Genomic DNA, 17,906 nt, shown 5'->3' on the forward strand with positions numbered 1-17,906 from the left:
AAAGTTCACGAACCCCTTCAAATATCGAAAAAAGTTTGCAGACCACTATATGTAACATATCCATATATATACAGAGTTATCGGAAAAGGTGTCCGTGATTTCCCTTTTAATTATCTTCAGAAATATTTGATTGATTGCTGTGATGGTAGTAGCAAACAGTGTGGTAACTTGAAGTTTTATCTGACACCTCAACATGAAATATGTACAAAAATATAAAAGATTGAAGCAGTCCATCGCCGGTTGTTGCCCGTGGCATCTCTTCACTCTTGACTGCCTTCGTGCTCACAGACAGGCGTCTTTGGAGTAATAGATACCAAGATAGACCAGTAATAGCTTCACTTTATTTTATTTCACATTCGTGTCATGGGAAGCATTGTCGTGGCAGTTTTCCTTCTGGTGGTCTGTCATAACTGTAAGTTTGTATATGAGTCCGTTAGCTTCTGGCGTCTGTATATATGCAGCTGGCAGAATTTATCCAGGTCGATGGCTGTTGTTGAACAGCCATCGACCAAATAGTTGCGGCACAGATACATCGGACAACATATTTCATTACCAGTTCGGCGTCATGAATTCCCGTTAGTTCCTGGCGGATCGTCCACATAACAGAGTACATTTGGGTTTTTGTGTTCAGAAGGTGAGCCTGGAATGTCAGCCCCTCCTCCTATACTAATCCGAAATCCGTGTGTGTGCTTTGACTTTCTGAATGGGTGATCCATTGATGGTAAGATTGATATCATTGCGTGGCTTCCAGGTGAAAGACATTTGAGCTGTCTTTGCTTCATTAATCTGTAATCCGATTGAGGCCAGATATGTTGAAGGTTATGGATATTTTTACTTGCCTGCAAGAACCTGATTTTGGTCAGAAGATGTGATTAAAGTTTCAGGATATGATTGGAAGTCAGTTTGGGATGCCAAGAAGGGCTCCAGCGCTGCGAAAAATAGGGTTGATGATAGGACTCCCCCTTTGTGGGACACCCCTATTAGTAATGCATGTTGGTAGTTTTTTGATGATCTCCATCAGATGGCTTCGGGTTATGGTTAGGAGTAATATTGGAGGTTTGCAGTGAGGGCCAAAAGGTGTAACAGGAGGTTGTGCATGTGAATGGTCGGTCTGTTGAAAAGTGAGCTCAGTCCATTCCTTAAATATTTCTTCCTTCATAGTGATTTGTGCTTGGGGCTCTGTTTTTGGAATCTTTTAGATCTTTTCAGCTTATCCAGGGCAAGTTGGTTGCAGAATTTTTGTCTTAAAAAGAGAGCCCTTGCCTTTTTATAGGCGCTGAAGTTTTTGGCGTCAGCAGATTTTCTCCATTGTTGGTAGGCCTTCTGCTTCTGGAGGAAAGTTTGTTGGATTGTTCGATTAAACCAAACAGAGGTTCTTAAGGTGATGCTTATTTCTTCTGCAGCTCCCTCTTTGGCTATTTCATAAAGCTCTTTGGCTAGGTGGCTTAGGGCTACATCAGGAGGGACAGTAAATAGGTGTGTCCAGTTGAATTCTCTGAGTCGTCTGAGGATGATTTCTGGTTTCAGGAGTTTTGTGGAAAAGATCAGTTCTCTTTTAGGTTGGTTTTCTTTCCTGGGCAAATAAAGATTGTGATTTTTTTGTAATGCGATTTCACATGTGATGGGATTGTGGTCAGAGTAGAATTTAAATGAAGAGGTGATCATAGAGATGCTGTCAAGATTATGGAATACGAGGTCGAGTGTGCTATTACCTCTAGTTGGGCTGGTAATAATTTGCACGAGGCCCACGGAAGCAAATATAGCGTCAAGTTCTTTCCTAGCTTCTTCATGGTGTGGTGTGGTGTGGTGTGGTGTGGTGTGGTGTGGTGTGGTGTAGGCATGTTGAAATCGCCTGTCACTATGGTTTTGAGGCTTGTTTCCAAGTTTGTGGCTATCCAGTTGTGTAGCTCCGCTCTTGAATCTTCAGTATGATCTGGGGGAAAATATATTACACAAACTTGAATCCGGATATCCTTGAACGATAACACTGTGGAAAGAGCTTTAAAGTTATGTGTTTGGCTGGTTTTAGTTTTAGTGAGTTGAAAATGTTCTCTGTAGACCAGGGCGACTCCACCTCCTCTTCTGACATCTATGGAATTCTCTAGAGAGAATTCCAGAAATCTTGTCGGCTGCGTGAGTGTATCTAGGTGATTGCTCTTGAGTAACCATGTTTCTGTAACACGAGGCATTCGTAAAATGAATGAGGACAAAATTTTCAAGATTATAAATGATGCTAGAACTAGGGGACATAAATTCAAGTTACGGGGGGGAAATGTTTAGATTGGACTGCAGGAAGTTTTATTTTAGCCAGCGAGTTATAAATTACTGGAATAAGTTGCCTTCATGGGTGGTAGAGGCCGACAGTTTGGGGAAATTCAAAGGTCATCTGGTAAGTACTTTCGGGTAAGGGAAGCGCATAGGATGATAGGTTTAATTTCCTTTTCATTTATATTTTATTATTTTTTTTAATTATTATTATTTAGTTATTTATTTTATTTATTTATTTATTTTATTTATTTATTTATTTTTTGTTTTTATCATTGTTTTGTTCGGATTTTTTTTTTTTTTTTTTGGCTGGTGCAGCATAAGCCATAGGCTTTCTTGCACCATGCGGCCGTTACTAATACTAATATCATTTCATATTCTTCCATGAGGAGCAGGGATTGAAGTGTATTTAGTTTGTTGGTGAGATTTCTGAAGTTTTGGATGAAGCAACTGAGCTGGAAGGCATTTCGGGTTCATGTGTTCCTGGTGTGTTGGTTGCTATGTCGAATGGTTGATTTCGTTGGTGGAGAAATTTTATCTATGGACCCTGTTAATGAATGGTTTAACTAGGGTTCCTGGCGGTCAGATTTTGGGATCTAGGATTATAGTTTATTTGCAGGACAGAAGATGACAAATGAGGTATAACTAGGGCGCCTTGTTTTGATGGGTTTCACTTCTACCTGTGCTGCAAACTCGGTAAACATCGTCTTGATTTTTTCGCCCGTTGTAGTTGGGCTCAACCTTGAGACGAAATATTTTCCTCGAGTTGGGACAGCCGTGATATTATAAATTGAAGACAGGTGTTGTGTGTTGATCTCTACGAGGTTTCGATGATGACCACAAGGAAGTGATTATCCCTCTTGTATAAGATGATGGTCAGGCCACACCTTGAGTACTGTATACAGGTCTGGGGGGGTCTCATTTTAAGAAGGATGTAGAGCTGTTGGAACGAGTAAGAGAAGGGCAACAAGATTAGTGAACGGAACAAAGGGTTGGTGTCTCGTGTCTGGTGAATATTCATATGCATGAGGAACGTTGATGCCTGGGTCAACTGACTGAACCACACCAGCTGATTGTGGTTTAACCGCCTGACAAGAGAGGAGGGAGGTTTAACTGCTGACCCTGAGGTTAACCTGTCCTGTTTTTCCGGGTGCATCTGTACCACCTTAGCATATGTCTGTTTGGTAGGAGAGCCTGAAGGGTCACCTCGATTATTATTCTGGAGATATTCCTGTAGACATTAACAAATAAATCAATTGATGTATTTGCTTTGTTATTTTATCATGAAATCACGGACACCTTTTAAATTAAAATTAAAACATATGCCAGTAATACGGCAAAACTGTTGAGCGAAAATTTAAACATAATAGTTTAATTAACATAAAGGTTAAATCAACAGGGAGGTGAAAGCAAATTTATGTCATACTACTAGCATATATTTTAATTTTATACTTAATATCGGTTATGCATTGGGCATCATGTGGAGGACTGTGTATTTTGCTGCCTCTAATGATAGCTTTATATTTATATTTATTTTCTTATTTTACTTTATTTTCATAATTTTCCTAACTATGTCATTATTCAAATACTGTATATATACACGATCGACCAACGTTTCGCGGACCCCAGTTTGGGAAACGTTGATCTAAACGATATGGACAGGCAGGTGGCTCTGGCCGAGTGGTTGCACCTGTAACAAAATTTTTACCGCGTGATTATTATTATTATTATTATTATTATTATTATTATTAGCTATATGGTGCAAGGAAGCCTGAGGCTTATGCTGCACCAGCCAAAAAAAAAAAAAAAAAAAAAAAAATTTCTCGAGTTACCCTCAGAGAGAGAGAGAGAAAAGTAGAAGGGAATCACCAAGAAAGAGAAGAATGATGATATCCAGCTCAGGACCCTAGGTGTGCCAAGCCCATACTCACCAGATGTGAATTTATTTTATATTTTTAGGTACGGTCCCTTACCCTTCACCCGGACTCTGTGTATTTAAAATCCTTAGCCATCAGCCACGGTATTGATTCCCTTCCACCCAGGCTTATTATTATTATTATTATTAGCTACATGGTGCAAGGAAGCCTGAGGCTTATGCTGCACCAGCCAAAAAAAAAATTCCCGAGTTACCTTTTTTCTTGTATCATCTCACGGATCTTGAGAGTAGGAGTCCTGTCCATCTAACTTCCAGCCCACAATGTCTTGTCGACAATCCTGCAGGCGAAATTACCATTGCCGCTGTCCATTCATGTAGACCGAGGTGATTTATTGTATAGACTGCCTCGCCTGCAGTGAATTTGGGCAAATTCTAAGCGGCAGGCTGAAAGACCGCATAGATGAATGTTTAACTTCCATCCGCGAGGGGATGGGGATTGAGGGGTTCCCCACCGGCCGAACGGCACGCACTTGATCCTAATCAAGTTTACGTGATAGATCGTGCTCGTCAGCCATATCACTGTCTTTGGTTGGAATTATATCAACCCCACCCATTTTCTTCAATCGCAATTCAAGACTTCGTATCAACTGTTTACGAACATGTCATAATTCAGAAGGATCGCAGAAGTGTCATAGGTTGCGCGAGTAGCTACAGTCACACAGTCCTCCAATCCTGCCCTTGTACCGCTTTATTCAATCATTTATTTATCATAGTTTTACGATCTTTACAATTTATGTATGATAGATTTACAATTTTTATGGCTGATAAAGACATCCTGGGATGTTGAAAGCTGTCATGTTCTATTCCTGTTTTTATCTTACCTTTTATCTTGCTTGTACATTAAAACAATAGTTTTATGCGTAAATATACGGCATTATTTTATTTTTATCTCAACTCTGCATACTGTGGTGGAGTCATTAAAAATTCTGATAACAAAAAACCTGAAAAAATAGGATATAGCGTGAAAGATACAACTAACCTTATGAATTAGATTATCTGGTGGTTTTTATTTTTTGTTTTTTGTCTGTAAAATGTTTGATTTTTATGTTCTATATTTAATGTTTTCTTATATAAAAAATTAGGAGTTTTTTGCTTCTACTGTTAACTGATTAATAATTTTACTTGATCCAAAAGTAAAATTATAGAACTTGGTCTGCAATGTTTTATGAAATAATATTAGCAACATTAATATTATTTCATAAAATAATATGTTCTAGAAAAACCAGGATGGTTTTTATGTCTTGAGAAGATTTAAAATTTATGCCACTCTGGCTTTTATAGATGGGTCCTGGTAATTTGATTTTTCCTCTGCAAAGTGCATTTTGTCTCAATTTTTTTTTCATTATCAGAATTCATCTTGTTCTAATTTTCATCCTTGAAAATCTGGATTGAAAACCAGAAGAATACAAATGCAAGACTATTATAGTCACCCTACTATAAGGCACTATAGTATAAAAAGCAAGTTGGTAAAGAATATTTAATTTTATTATTATTTTTTTATTATTTTTATTTATTTATTTATTGGCTGATGCAGCATAAGCCTTAGGCTTCCTTGCACCATAGTATAGTGGATAGTGGATAGTGTTTTTAGGGTCTAACGGCACCAGGGGTTTCCCCCATCTCCGCGTAATATACATTGTGGTGTGATACAGAACACTGTAGAGGCCAGAGGTTTAAAAGTGTATGGATATTGTAGTGTGTAATGTTTTGTACCGTTGTTCATCTGGTCTTTTAGCCGTTGGGTCTCAAATGAGACCCACCGTTGCCCACACTATACCTCGTGGAGGCAGACCAGGTACACCAGTATTTTAGAAATTTACTATTTACTCTGGCAGGTCCTGCCACCTAATTTCCTGAGATTTCAGTGGCTAGGACCTAAAAAAAAAAAAAAAAAAGTGGAGGGGGGGAGAAACGCTAGAAATTGGGTCAGACCGAAAGAGATATAAGTTATACGGGTTATAGTTCATTTTTTATTATTATTTTTTATTTTTTAAATTTTTGTGTGGGGCTTGTGCAGTTTTGGCAAGGGTCAAACGCTAGTCGCAAGATAGCTAGAGAGGGAAGGGAGACTGAAGACTGGGGGGTGAAAGACAGAAATATGGAGTCAATAGTGAAGATAACCCCAAAAGTCGGCGGGGCAGGCCCATGCCTCACCAGGTGAAGATAGGAGATGGCAGGGGGAGGGTACAGAGTAACCATCCCCTGCCAAGGGAAGGGAAAGAAAGTGAAACGAGTGAGGGTACCCGGTTCAGATCGCCTAATGATGTTTCGGCAGCAAACTGCATAATGTCTTTGTCAGGTCTTCGTACGCCATTCCTGGGACATGTTGTTCCGTCCGTGTGAGTGGTCAAATCCAGATAATGACTCCAGTTTAAGCCAGTGGTCAGATCCAGGTTAAGTTAATGATTAGTTTTTCAGATTGTAGCTGTTAGGTTTTTGTTTGGTTGACACATCTAAGGATCTTTATTATGGATGATGGGTGGTTAGTTTGTGGGAAAATTCCTGCTAAGGTTGTGGGTATGTTCTTCTTCTAGTAAAAAGATCCTGCGCAAACTGCGTTAAGGCTTTATAGTTGTCCTCGCTCTCCATGAGATATTGTTCTTGGTTTATTGGTGAGAAACGTATTCTAGTTATTAAGAGGCAGCGGAGGTCTTCATATAGTTGGCAGTGGTGCATGAGGTGCTCCCACGTCTCTGGCTGTCCACAGTGGCAGAGAGGGGTGTCACTCAATCCGAAACTGGAGAGTTTTGCTCTTATTGCGCCATGTCCCGTGAGCAGGTAAGATGTCAGCAGACCCGGTGAAAACCAGTTTGGGCTTTTGGGAAACACTAGTTGATTATCCGGTATGAATCTTCGGGTGACTTCTCCTTTTGTCGAAGTCGTCCAGCGGGTTTGCCAGGCCTGCTGTAGGTGGGTGAGAAGGCGTTTTTTCTCTAGTTTACGATCGTTCGCCGGATCAGTTGTGTAGTCTAGGCAGGTGATTGATTTGCCTTTGGATAGTTGATAAAGCAACCCACAGCGGACGATCTCCAGGTCCAGGGGGAGAGCACCCAAGAGGACCTGGAGGGCGTGGGTGCTTACAGTACAGCAGGCTCTCGAGATTGTTAGTAGGACTGAACGTTGAATGGTCTCTAGCTTCCTTTTGTTAACTGCTGTTACCGCCTTGTGGAACCAGACTCCTGATGCGTATGTTATTGCTGGTAAGAAGACTGCCTTATAGAAGAGAGCTAGGGTCCTCTTCTTAAGTCCCCAGTCGCGACGAGTGACTCTAGCTATTAGTGCGGAGTATTTTTTGATTTTGCTTCGGAGGTAAGTAAGATGGGGTGTGAATGACAGATTTTTATCCAGCAGAATACCAAGATATTTAAGTTCAGTGGAAAGCTTAATTGTTGTTTCCTGAATCTTTATCTGGGGAGGCCTTCCTTGCACCATATGGCCATTACTTATAATAATGCAAACAAATAAGTTACCTGTAATGTAACGACTGTAAGAACGGCTACAAATTTTCCAGTGAGTCGCTGTTCAGTCTAAGTCATATTATGCACAAATAAATAATAATATTAAATTTAATTCCAAGTATCTGATTTAATGGTTTGAGAAAACTACCAAAATGCAGAATTCATTGTTCGACTGAAAGAGATAGGGGTAGGTATCTTTGGAATTTCTTGTATGGTTGATTTTATTGGGAAAGGGAATGTACCTTTTGTTATGATCATGTTTATAGCAGTTCAATAAACATTTAGGACCCTTTCTGTGTTAAGGTCTGAGTGTTTCAACTCCAATGTATTCTCTTTGATACTCTCCTGATCAAAAAAAGTATTGATGGCTGATACCATTATTTTTCATGTGTTTTTAAGTGAGTAAGAGACCACCTGCCTAGTGACAGCTAAAAAATCATCTGATTGAAGCCAAATAAATTTATAGCCAGGGCATAAGCGATATGTGTGCAATTAAACATTAACGTGCAATTTTTTTTTTTTTTTATGAGAACCCCAAAAACGAGAGATTTTAGAACCTATAGTACCTAGTATCGTTCTTGGATTGGAGGTTAAGAAGACGAAAGAAGATATTTGTTGACATTAGACTTGAACTTCTGTAGGCTGTAATTTTCAGGAAATACGTATCAAGGAAGGTTGTTCCAGAAAACGGCAATTGAATGAATAAACAAGGAAGATGAAAAGTTGGTTCTGTGAGTTGGAAGTTGGGCAGTAAATGGATGTTGGCGGCATGTGTTCGGACTGTTTTTAACGAGAGAGTGAGAATTATAGAAGCCAATTCAGAAGAACAGTGCCCATGGAAGTATCTGTAGAAAAGGCATGCAGCAGAAACAGCACGTCTATGAGACAGCGAGTGGAGAGAGACTGTTAGAGAGGAGTCATTAATTAACCTAACTTCCCTCTTCTGAATGGAATCAAGAAGCCTGAGAGAGGTTTCGGGGGCACCACCCCAGATGTGGGAACAATATACCACGGCAGGGCGGATTTGCGATTTATACAGAGTGAGCAGCTGTTTGGAAGAAAAGTAACGCAGAGAGTAAAAAAGAAAACCAAGTTTTTTAGATGCAGAGGAAGCAATATTTGTAATGTGCTTGTGCCAAGAGAGATTAGAAGTCAGGGTAATCCCCAAAAGAGATATATCATTTTGCCTAGAAATCGGAGTGTCACCAAAGGTAAGCATAGGAGCAGAAGAATCCTTTTTGTGAGATATAAGACAAGACTGAGCTTTAGAAGGATTTAAATCAACTAAGTTGTCTTTGTCCCACTGGAGAATTACCTGGAGATCAGCATTTAAGGAATTGGTAGCAGATTTTTGAGAAGTTGAAGCTGATTGAGCAGGGTAAGGTTTCTCAAAATGAAAAGTGGAATGCAATGTGCAATCATCAGCAAAACTATGGATAGGATTTCCAGTCAAATGGAAGAAGGTCATTAATATACAAGAGGAAAAGAGTGGAGGAAGGAACTGAACCTTGGGGGACAACAGCATTAGTGGGGAAGTTAGAAGACAGAGAGCCATCTACCATCACCCTCAGTAAGCGATCCAAAAGGAAACTGGATAACTAATTACAAAAAACAGTTGGCAAACCATAAGATGGAAGCTTGTTTAGAATATCTTTATGCCAAACACGATTGAAAACCTTTGAGATGTCAAGAGCAACTGCTTGTGTTTCACTGAACTTTTCCATTGAATTTGCCCAGAAATTGGTAACATAAGCCAGAATATCACCAGTGGATGGACACTGACGGAATCCATACTGGCGATCAGATGGAAGGTTTCTAGGTAGTTTAAGAGTTGGCGGTTAATTGATTTCTCCATTACTTTAGAAAGAGTAGAAGTAATTGCATAATTACTTCTACTCGATAATTTGATGGGAGGGATTTGTCACCGTTTTGGGAACTGGCTGGATATGAGCAAATTTCCAAGCAGAAGGAAAAACACCTTTCGAATAAGAAAGTGAAAAAAGGTGGCAAAGAATAGGAGTAAATTCAGGCGTACAGGTTTCGAGAACAAGTGGAGAAATACCATCAGGACCTGGAGCTTTCTTAGCATCAAGATTCGTCACCATGCCTCTGACATCTTTTTGACGGAAGACCACAAGAAGCATTGAATGGAGCGTGTGGAGAATGGTGGGAGATGTTTTACCAAGATCATTAATACACGAGTTGGAAACAAAATGGGATGCTAGCAGGTCAGCTTTATTCTTGACTGAAGTGACAACAGAACCATCTGGTTTTGACAGAGGTGGGAGCAGAGATGGGCAAAAGTTGCGGCCAATAGCTTTGGCAAGAGACCAGAATGCTTGGCTACCATTAGGGCAAGAAGCAAGTTTTCTACTCTTAGCCTGTTCAAACTCTAGTTTGGACTGATTAATAACTGCTGTACAATTGTTGCGGGCTTTGGTGTAGGCAGAAAATGAAACTGAAGAATTGGAAACACCAAATACGATATGCAACATTCTTCTCTTGAACAGCCTTAGCACATTTATTGGAAAACCAAGGTTTAGATAAAGGATGAGATTTTAAAGTGAAGTGTGGGATAAAGGATTCCATTCCTACAAGAATAATTTGATTGACATGATCTGAGCAAACGTTGACATCAGAAGATTTGAAACAGTAGTCCGACCAAGGAAAATAAGAAAAGAAAGATTGCAGGTCATCCCATTTTTGCATTCTTGTAACGCCAAACAATACGAGGTTGAGAATAGCCATGAGATAAAGGCTCCATTGGAGAAGAGGCAATCACCAAGTTGTGATCTAAGGTGCCTAAAGGACCACTCACTTCGACGATGTACTTAGAAGGGCTTTTTGTGAGAAAAAGATCAAGCGTATTGGCTGTATGGTTAGGATTGTCTGGTATTCTTGTAGGTAAATGAACAATCTATGCAAGGTCATTAGTAATTGCAAAAACCTCAGCATCTCGACCAGCTGGCTCGGTGTGACTAAAAAACGGAAGCCAGCTGGAGTTGTGAACATTAAAATCACCAAGAAAAATTACCTCACTGTTAGGAAAGTTGGACTGGAGAAAGTCAAGTTGCAAAGAGAGGAAGTCAAAGAGCTCCAAATGATTAGTAGAGTTGGGAGAACGGTAGAGACAACAGATGAATTTGACACAATGGGGTAGAGAGATTTTAAGCCAGAGAAGATCGAAAAGAGGTGATTCCAAATTACCAAGTCGATCAGAAAAAGTATATATATACACTGAGTGATCACTGAATTATGACCACCTACCTAATACTTCGTAGGTCCTCCTTTTGCCCTCAGTACAGCAGCTATTCGACGTGGCATTGATTCAACAAGAGGTTGGAAGCGTTCAGGATGTATGACCAACCAAGCTGTGTGTAATGTGGTCAGTAATGCTGGTATGGAGGTGATTAGTGTATCCAGATGCCTGATATGCCTTTCCATAGTGTCCCACAAGTGCTCTATAGGATTGATATTGCGGATCGGAGGCCAATCGATATGCCGGCAGTCAGAACTGGCTTCCTCAAACTATTCCTGCAAAACAAATGCCCACTGGCTTGGCGCATTGTCATCTTGGAAGACACCATCGCCATTCAGTAAAAAGTGTAACATCGCGGGGTGTACAGTCAGCAAGCAATTGACGATAGCGGAGACCACTAATACGTTGTTCCACATGCACCAGGGGTCCAAGTTCCTGCCAGTGAAACATGCCCCACACCATAAAACTGCCTTCACTGGCCTGTAATTTTAATACCATGCACGACGGATCAAGTGACTCATGTTGTTGATGCCAAATGACGATTCATGGTGTGGAGTAAATAAAGTGATTCATCCGAACAGCACACCTTCTTTCAGTCCTCTAACGTCCAACTTGCATGCTCTTTGCACGAGGCAAGTCTTTTACGCCGATGAATTTTGGTTAAGAGACGATGCCGTAGGGGTCGTCTGCTGGTAGAGCCCATACTTGTGAACGTGCGATGCACGGTCATGCCAGATATTGTTCCGGATTGTCCCATGTTGTACTGGGTAGTCAACTCTTCAACAGTGCTGCGCTTGTTCGCTTGTACAAGTCGTCGGACCCAGCACTCGCCTCTAACATCAACCTTTTGCTGACTTTTGCCGTCAGGTCGTTGTTTGACCATTTTTAACCATTATGTTGTTTGACCATTACAGGAGCTCTCGAACAGCCAACCTGTTCGGCCATTTGGGAAATCGAAGCACCACCTCATCGAGCACCCACAATCTGTCCTTTATCAAAGTCCGACAAACCCTTCTTTTTACCCATCATGCTCGGAATTTTACTATCTACTGAACCACTGACACTTTATCTATGCTACGTAGGTCGACTAACTCCGCACTCTCGTACCACACGTGGTCAATGGGTCGCATTAAGTTTTCATAGGGGTGGTCATAATTCAGTGATCACTCAGTGTATATACACTGGTGTTCAACGAAAGTGCATTACGTAGGAATTTCACATTTCTAACCCTTTTTTGCGATGGTATGTTACATTAATGACTAGCATTACAAATATAAACAAAAGATATTTATTAATAGTTAAGGCCAAGCTAAGTAATATTTGGCAGTTGCTCTCAAAATATTCCAAAATGAGCTTAGGCACCTCCGTAGCCAGGTGGGAAGGAGCAGCAGTGCGTAGCACACGCTTCTTGATTAGACCGGTGTTCGAGCCCGTCACCACCAAATGCGGAAGATGCGGAAAGGTCAGGGAATAACCACTGCATTTCCCGGAGCAATATGGTCTTAGCTGCTAATGCTCCTAAAAAAAAACCAAAAAAAAAAATAACCAAAATGAGCATTTGCAACCTCTATACAACAGTTTTGGTAAATACAACAATTATGGCTGATATGTTATCAGGAGCCCTCAATTTGCTCCAGGTTTATCATTTTAAATGGAAAACAAAATTAAAAGATCACCAGATGCAAACTAATATTTAGTTGAACTGCCTCTGGCCCTGATGACAGCAGCACACCGTCGAAGCATTGACAAGATCAATTTCTGAAGATAATCAACTGATAGTTCGTGGTTCCAAACACGAATTATGGCTTCCTGAAGTTCATGAAGAGTCTTTTGTTTCTTTCTTGCAACTGTTAGTTCTCTATAGAATTCAGGTCCGGGCTGTTTCTTGGCCAACTAAGAGTTGTAATGGACCGTTCTTCCAACCGTTTTTTCATCTGTAACAAATGTAAACACATTACTGTCGAACCTCTAATGCAGAAATGAAGCTAAAGTAATTACAGAAGTGCCTACTTACACTTTTCGCTCGATGACAAGGAGCAGAGTCGTCCTGAACGATGCAGTTACTTGACAGGTTGAAATGGTCTCTAGTGGTTGGCAGCAATTTGCCTTCCAATATAGCCAGGTGTCCATTGGCATTTACAGAACCTTTTATAAACTGCAAGTGACCTACTACACAGTATGAAATGTACCCCCCATATCATTTGGCTGTTAGGGAATTTCACTCTAGACACCATACAGTCTGGATGGTATTCTTCACTACATCTATGGCAAATCGTTTGTCTCCCATCAGAGCCACGCAGGTTGAAATTCTTCTCATCTGAGAAAATAACTGACTTCCACTGCTTGGGGGTCCATTTGACATACTCCTTACACCAAATTAATCAGGCCTTTTTCATTTTTTGTGTGAGGAGGGGCTTCTTCTTAGGATGACGGGCTACAAGTCCATTTTTGAAGAGAATGTCTTCTCACTGTTACTGCACTTGCTACCACTCCTGTATGTTCTTCCCATTCTTTTTTTAGCTCAGAAGAAAAAGCTTTACGGTTTTTAAGGCATAAGCACTTCAAAACGCGATCCTGTTTTGGCATAGAGATTTGTTTGCATCTGGTTCCTTTTTTCCTATTAGCAGAACCAGTATTCTCCAGTTTGGAAAGAATTCTACTCACTGTCGACTGATTACAAGACACTCCATAAGCAATATGACGGGAAGAACATCCTTCCGCATGTAAAGCAACAATAGCACTCTTTCTTTGTGGCGTCAACTGCTCAACTGCACATAACTCGCCATCCTGACACAAGCAAGGAATGACTACAACTCTTGCAGAGTGTGCTTCTATAGCTGAAAGTAATAGCTGATGCAATAATACGTCATCACCTATGTGTGTCAATCTTATCTGATGCAATCTGTAAGAAATATTGCCATATACTTATGTTATTCAGACGACAATTGCACTTTTAAGGGGTAATGCACTTTCTTTGAACACCAGTGTATATATATATATACAGGGTATCCGAAAGGTCTGGAACCAGTGATAAAAATATGTTTTTCTTTACAGGTGAAAAATATTATTAACACTGGATGAAAGGGTGGAGATAGTCCTTAGTGGTCATCAGGGATGGACACAGAGGGAAGTGGTGGATGAGTTTAATGCTAGACATCCTGAAAGAAATCCAATAATGCACAGCGCAGCTGGGAAACTGATGAAGAAATTTAGAGACTGGATCTGTCGCCGACAAGCTCTGATGTGGTCACACTTCTATAAGTGGAGACTCTTGAATTGGAGTGATTGCTAAGTTTCATGCCAGCCCACAGAAATCTGTCAGACGGACCAGTGTTGAAATTGGAGTGCCCAAGAGCGTGGTGCATGGCATTCTGAAAAAAGAAAAGTTTCATCTGTAGAAACTTCAAATCCTGCATCATCTGCCCAAGGATGATCGTGATCGACAACTCAAAATGTGTGAATAGTTTCTGTGCCAAATTGAATGGTTTCTGGGCCAAATTTACTTTATTTTCATAATTTCTCTGACAAGGCGAACTTTTATGTAAATGGAGAAGTGAATAAGCAGAATTTCAGATACAGGTTGACCAAAAACCCATATTGGTTCTCTGGTAGCAAAGAACAAGGGGCAGACAGATTAATAGTGTGGCATGCTGTATGGGACACACATGTCATCGGACTGTTTTTCTTCAAAAAAACAGTGGATGGTGAAAAATAACTGAAAATGTTGGATGATGAAATGGTAACAGAACTTGATTTAATTGGGGTACAACCCAAATGGTTCATGCAAGACAGACAGAGGTCCTTTGCATTACACAATTGGAGTGCATCATTGGAGGCGCCTCCGTAGTCAGGTGGGCAGGAGCGGCAGTGCGTAGCACACACTTCTTGATTAGACCGGGGTTCGAGCCCGTGACCACCAAATACGGAGGATGAGGAAGGTCAAGAAATGACCACCGCATATCCCCGGAGCAATATGGTCTTAGTTGCTAATGCTCCTAAAAACCAAATAACAACATAACAAATAACAGCATCATTGGCTCGATGACATGTTTCCTCATTGCTGAATTGGGAGAAGAGGACCAGTGGAGTGGGCACCACGATCACCCAACTTTAACCTGCTGGAGTTTGCTTTTTGGGAATTCCTGAAGGCACACAGGTGTATGCTGTACAAAACCGAGATCTTCGTCATCTTAGGAAGAGAATTACCAAGGCTTGTGCTGCTGTCGATCCCAACATGCTGAGAAGAATCGAAATAAACATGGTATGCCAGCTAAGAAAATATGTGAAGAGTCAGGGTGGACATTAGACACATATTGTAAATGAGAGTAAGCATATGAAGTGTAAATCCCATTGGTTCCAGACTTTGACACCCTGTATATGCATATATACATATATAATATAACAGTAAATGGCTCTTTGAAAGAGCCAAATAAGTATATTTTAATTATATAATGAAGGCTGATTTCATATGACTGAATACAGGACAGTGATAATCTCATCAGGGTCCTCCTGCACTTGAAGCCATTTTGGGGGGATCAGTGTTACAGATATTAATATATTTTTTTTGTAATTAATATCTGTAACATTATTTTTAAAAAGCCAATGTCTATTCTGTTAATGTGTAAGCATTTTTTAAAAATTTGCGATGATAATAATTATTAATATTTACAGACATTAAAAATTATGTGCATATAGAGGACATCATTAAAAAAATGCATACATTGGATCTGACTACATATACCCAAAGTATTAACAACCCATGAAATTCTTTTATTCTTTACATCCCTTGTTCAAATGTTATTGTTGTGCTTATAATAGCCTGATGTCACTCATTTAAGCAAATGCATCATTTACTTAATTTTGTATTTAAAAATTAACTTGTTAAATTTTAAATTCTGGTCCCAGACTTGTTTCTTGGTTGAAATTTTTCAAATGATTTATGATTTGTATTTGCACCTCGCATTATGTACAGTATTTGTTTTAGCACAGTGATTGCAGTTTTCACACTATGTGGAAAGGCCTGATTTTGAATCTAGTCTTGATCAGTGGCATTAGTTTTTTATTAGTTTTTTCTCAAAATGTGGCTGCATTAGCCAGTCACAGGTGAGGTTTATGCAGTTTACACACGTGAGACATCGTATATGCATAATATACTGTGATGTCTAATGGCCTTTTGCCTAGGCACTTTAAACACGGCCTTTACTATAGAAAAAATCTTTTAAATTCTTTAGGGTTTGAATCTTTATGACTTTTGTTAAATATTGATTTGTTCATTTACCATTATACTAAAATCACGAGTCACAAAAGTATGAACTAGTTGTTCTTAATATGAGGGTGGTTAATCTGGACTTTATTTTTTTACAAAAAATATATACATACCAGAATCACCAAACGTATTCTTTTTCAAGATATTGTCTTGCTACACCGACACTTTTTTCCATTGATGTAGCAAGGCACAGATACCAGTAGCATAGAAAGAAGGTAAGCTGACTGTGTAGCCACTTTAGGACACTGCGCTTGAGTTTGACATCAGTCTTGAATTTCTGCCCCCCCCCCCCAAGTTCTCCTTAATTGTCCCAAACAAGTGGTAATCACTGGGGAATAAATCCAGACTGTAACGAGGATATTTCATGATTACCAAGCCCAAAATTACCAATGTTGTCATTATAAAATTTTCCACTTGTGGGCATGCATTTTCATGCAGGAGAATGATTCCCTTTGGCAGTTTCCCATGTTTTTTCTTGTGAACACATACCACTGAGGAGTAAGTTGCTGTAATACTAAGCATGTACTGTTGCACAAGGTGGCAGAAAATTTACAAGAATCAGCCCATCTGAATTCAAAAAGACATTTGGCATGAGCTTATACCAAAGGCTTTAACTTATACCAAAGACTACTGTCAGGAATAAGAGCAGTATTCTGACTATATGCTGTGAAAAAAAGCAAGTTAAAGTCAACCTTGAATCACTTTTTTATACAGCTCTTAATGTGTTGTTTAAGATTCTATGAAACTGTAATTAGTCAATGAAAACTTGAATTTTTTGGGTGGTGAGTATGCTTTGAATATCCAATCCATATTGGACCACTTTTATTCTGGCATAGCCATGTCTCATGGCTATGCAGTTTTGTGGATATTGTGCAGGAACAGTAAAAACATGTTGTTCCTTCTGGTCAAATGTCAGCATCTTTGGTGCCTATTATGCACACAATTTCTTGAAGAATAAGTGCACCTTCCAATAAGTGCCTCAACGCTTCTACAATTATGCACACTTTCAGTGCAATGTCATGCACTGTAATATGTCTATTTTCCAATATCAGCTCCTTGACACAATGAATTTTTACATCTGTGATAGTTGTCAGCTGTACACAAGCGTGACTTGGGTTAACAACTACTTCACAGCTGTTGGAAAATCTGTTGCACTGATTGCACACACTTAAACATGACAGGGTCTCTTCTCCATATTGTGCATTTAACCTGCAGATAATTTCAGCTAATTTCACTTTTTTTTTTAACAGAAATTTGATGATACAGAACTATTCTACACCTGGAGTAACAGAGCGTGACAATATCTTGTACTGCTTATAATGTACAGCTACATGTCAGGAATTAAGAGCAGTATTCTGACCATATGCTGTGAAAAAAAAGCAAGTTAAAGTCAACCTTGAATCACTTTTTTATATAACTCTTAATGTGTTGTTTAAGATTCTATGAAACTGTAATTAGTCAATGGAAATATTACTTGACACATATCTTTAACATTAAAAAAAAAAAAAAAAAAAATCTAAGTTGCTTGAAACAGTCACAGGCACATGTATTATTCTTTGCAATAGAGCATTCTTTCAATGTTAAACAGAGAAACTTGGAGTGAAATCCTCTGCATTGGAGTGCAGTGATTTAATGGAAAATGTGAATGCAAACACGTCAGTACATGTATTCATACCTCCCAAGGCTTCAATGTGCATGCTCTGTAATAAATTTTTGCTTTTA

The 17,906-nt window shown here is 39.6% G+C and overlaps 1 protein-coding gene across 3 annotated transcripts in view; it reads left to right on the plus strand.

Moving 5' to 3' along the window:
• The window catches only part of LOC150084874 (SPARC-related modular calcium-binding protein 1-like), a 250,366-nt gene that overhangs the window by 201,134 nt on the left and 31,326 nt on the right, over window positions 1-17,906 (plus strand). The window lies entirely within an intron of this gene.

The sequence above is a fragment of the Mastigoproctus giganteus genome, chromosome 6, assembly GCF_048544385.1.
Source record: "Mastigoproctus giganteus isolate SK-2022 chromosome 6, ASM4854438v1, whole genome shotgun sequence".
In the NCBI taxonomy this organism is placed as follows: Eukaryota; Metazoa; Arthropoda; class Arachnida; order Uropygi; family Thelyphonidae; genus Mastigoproctus; species Mastigoproctus giganteus.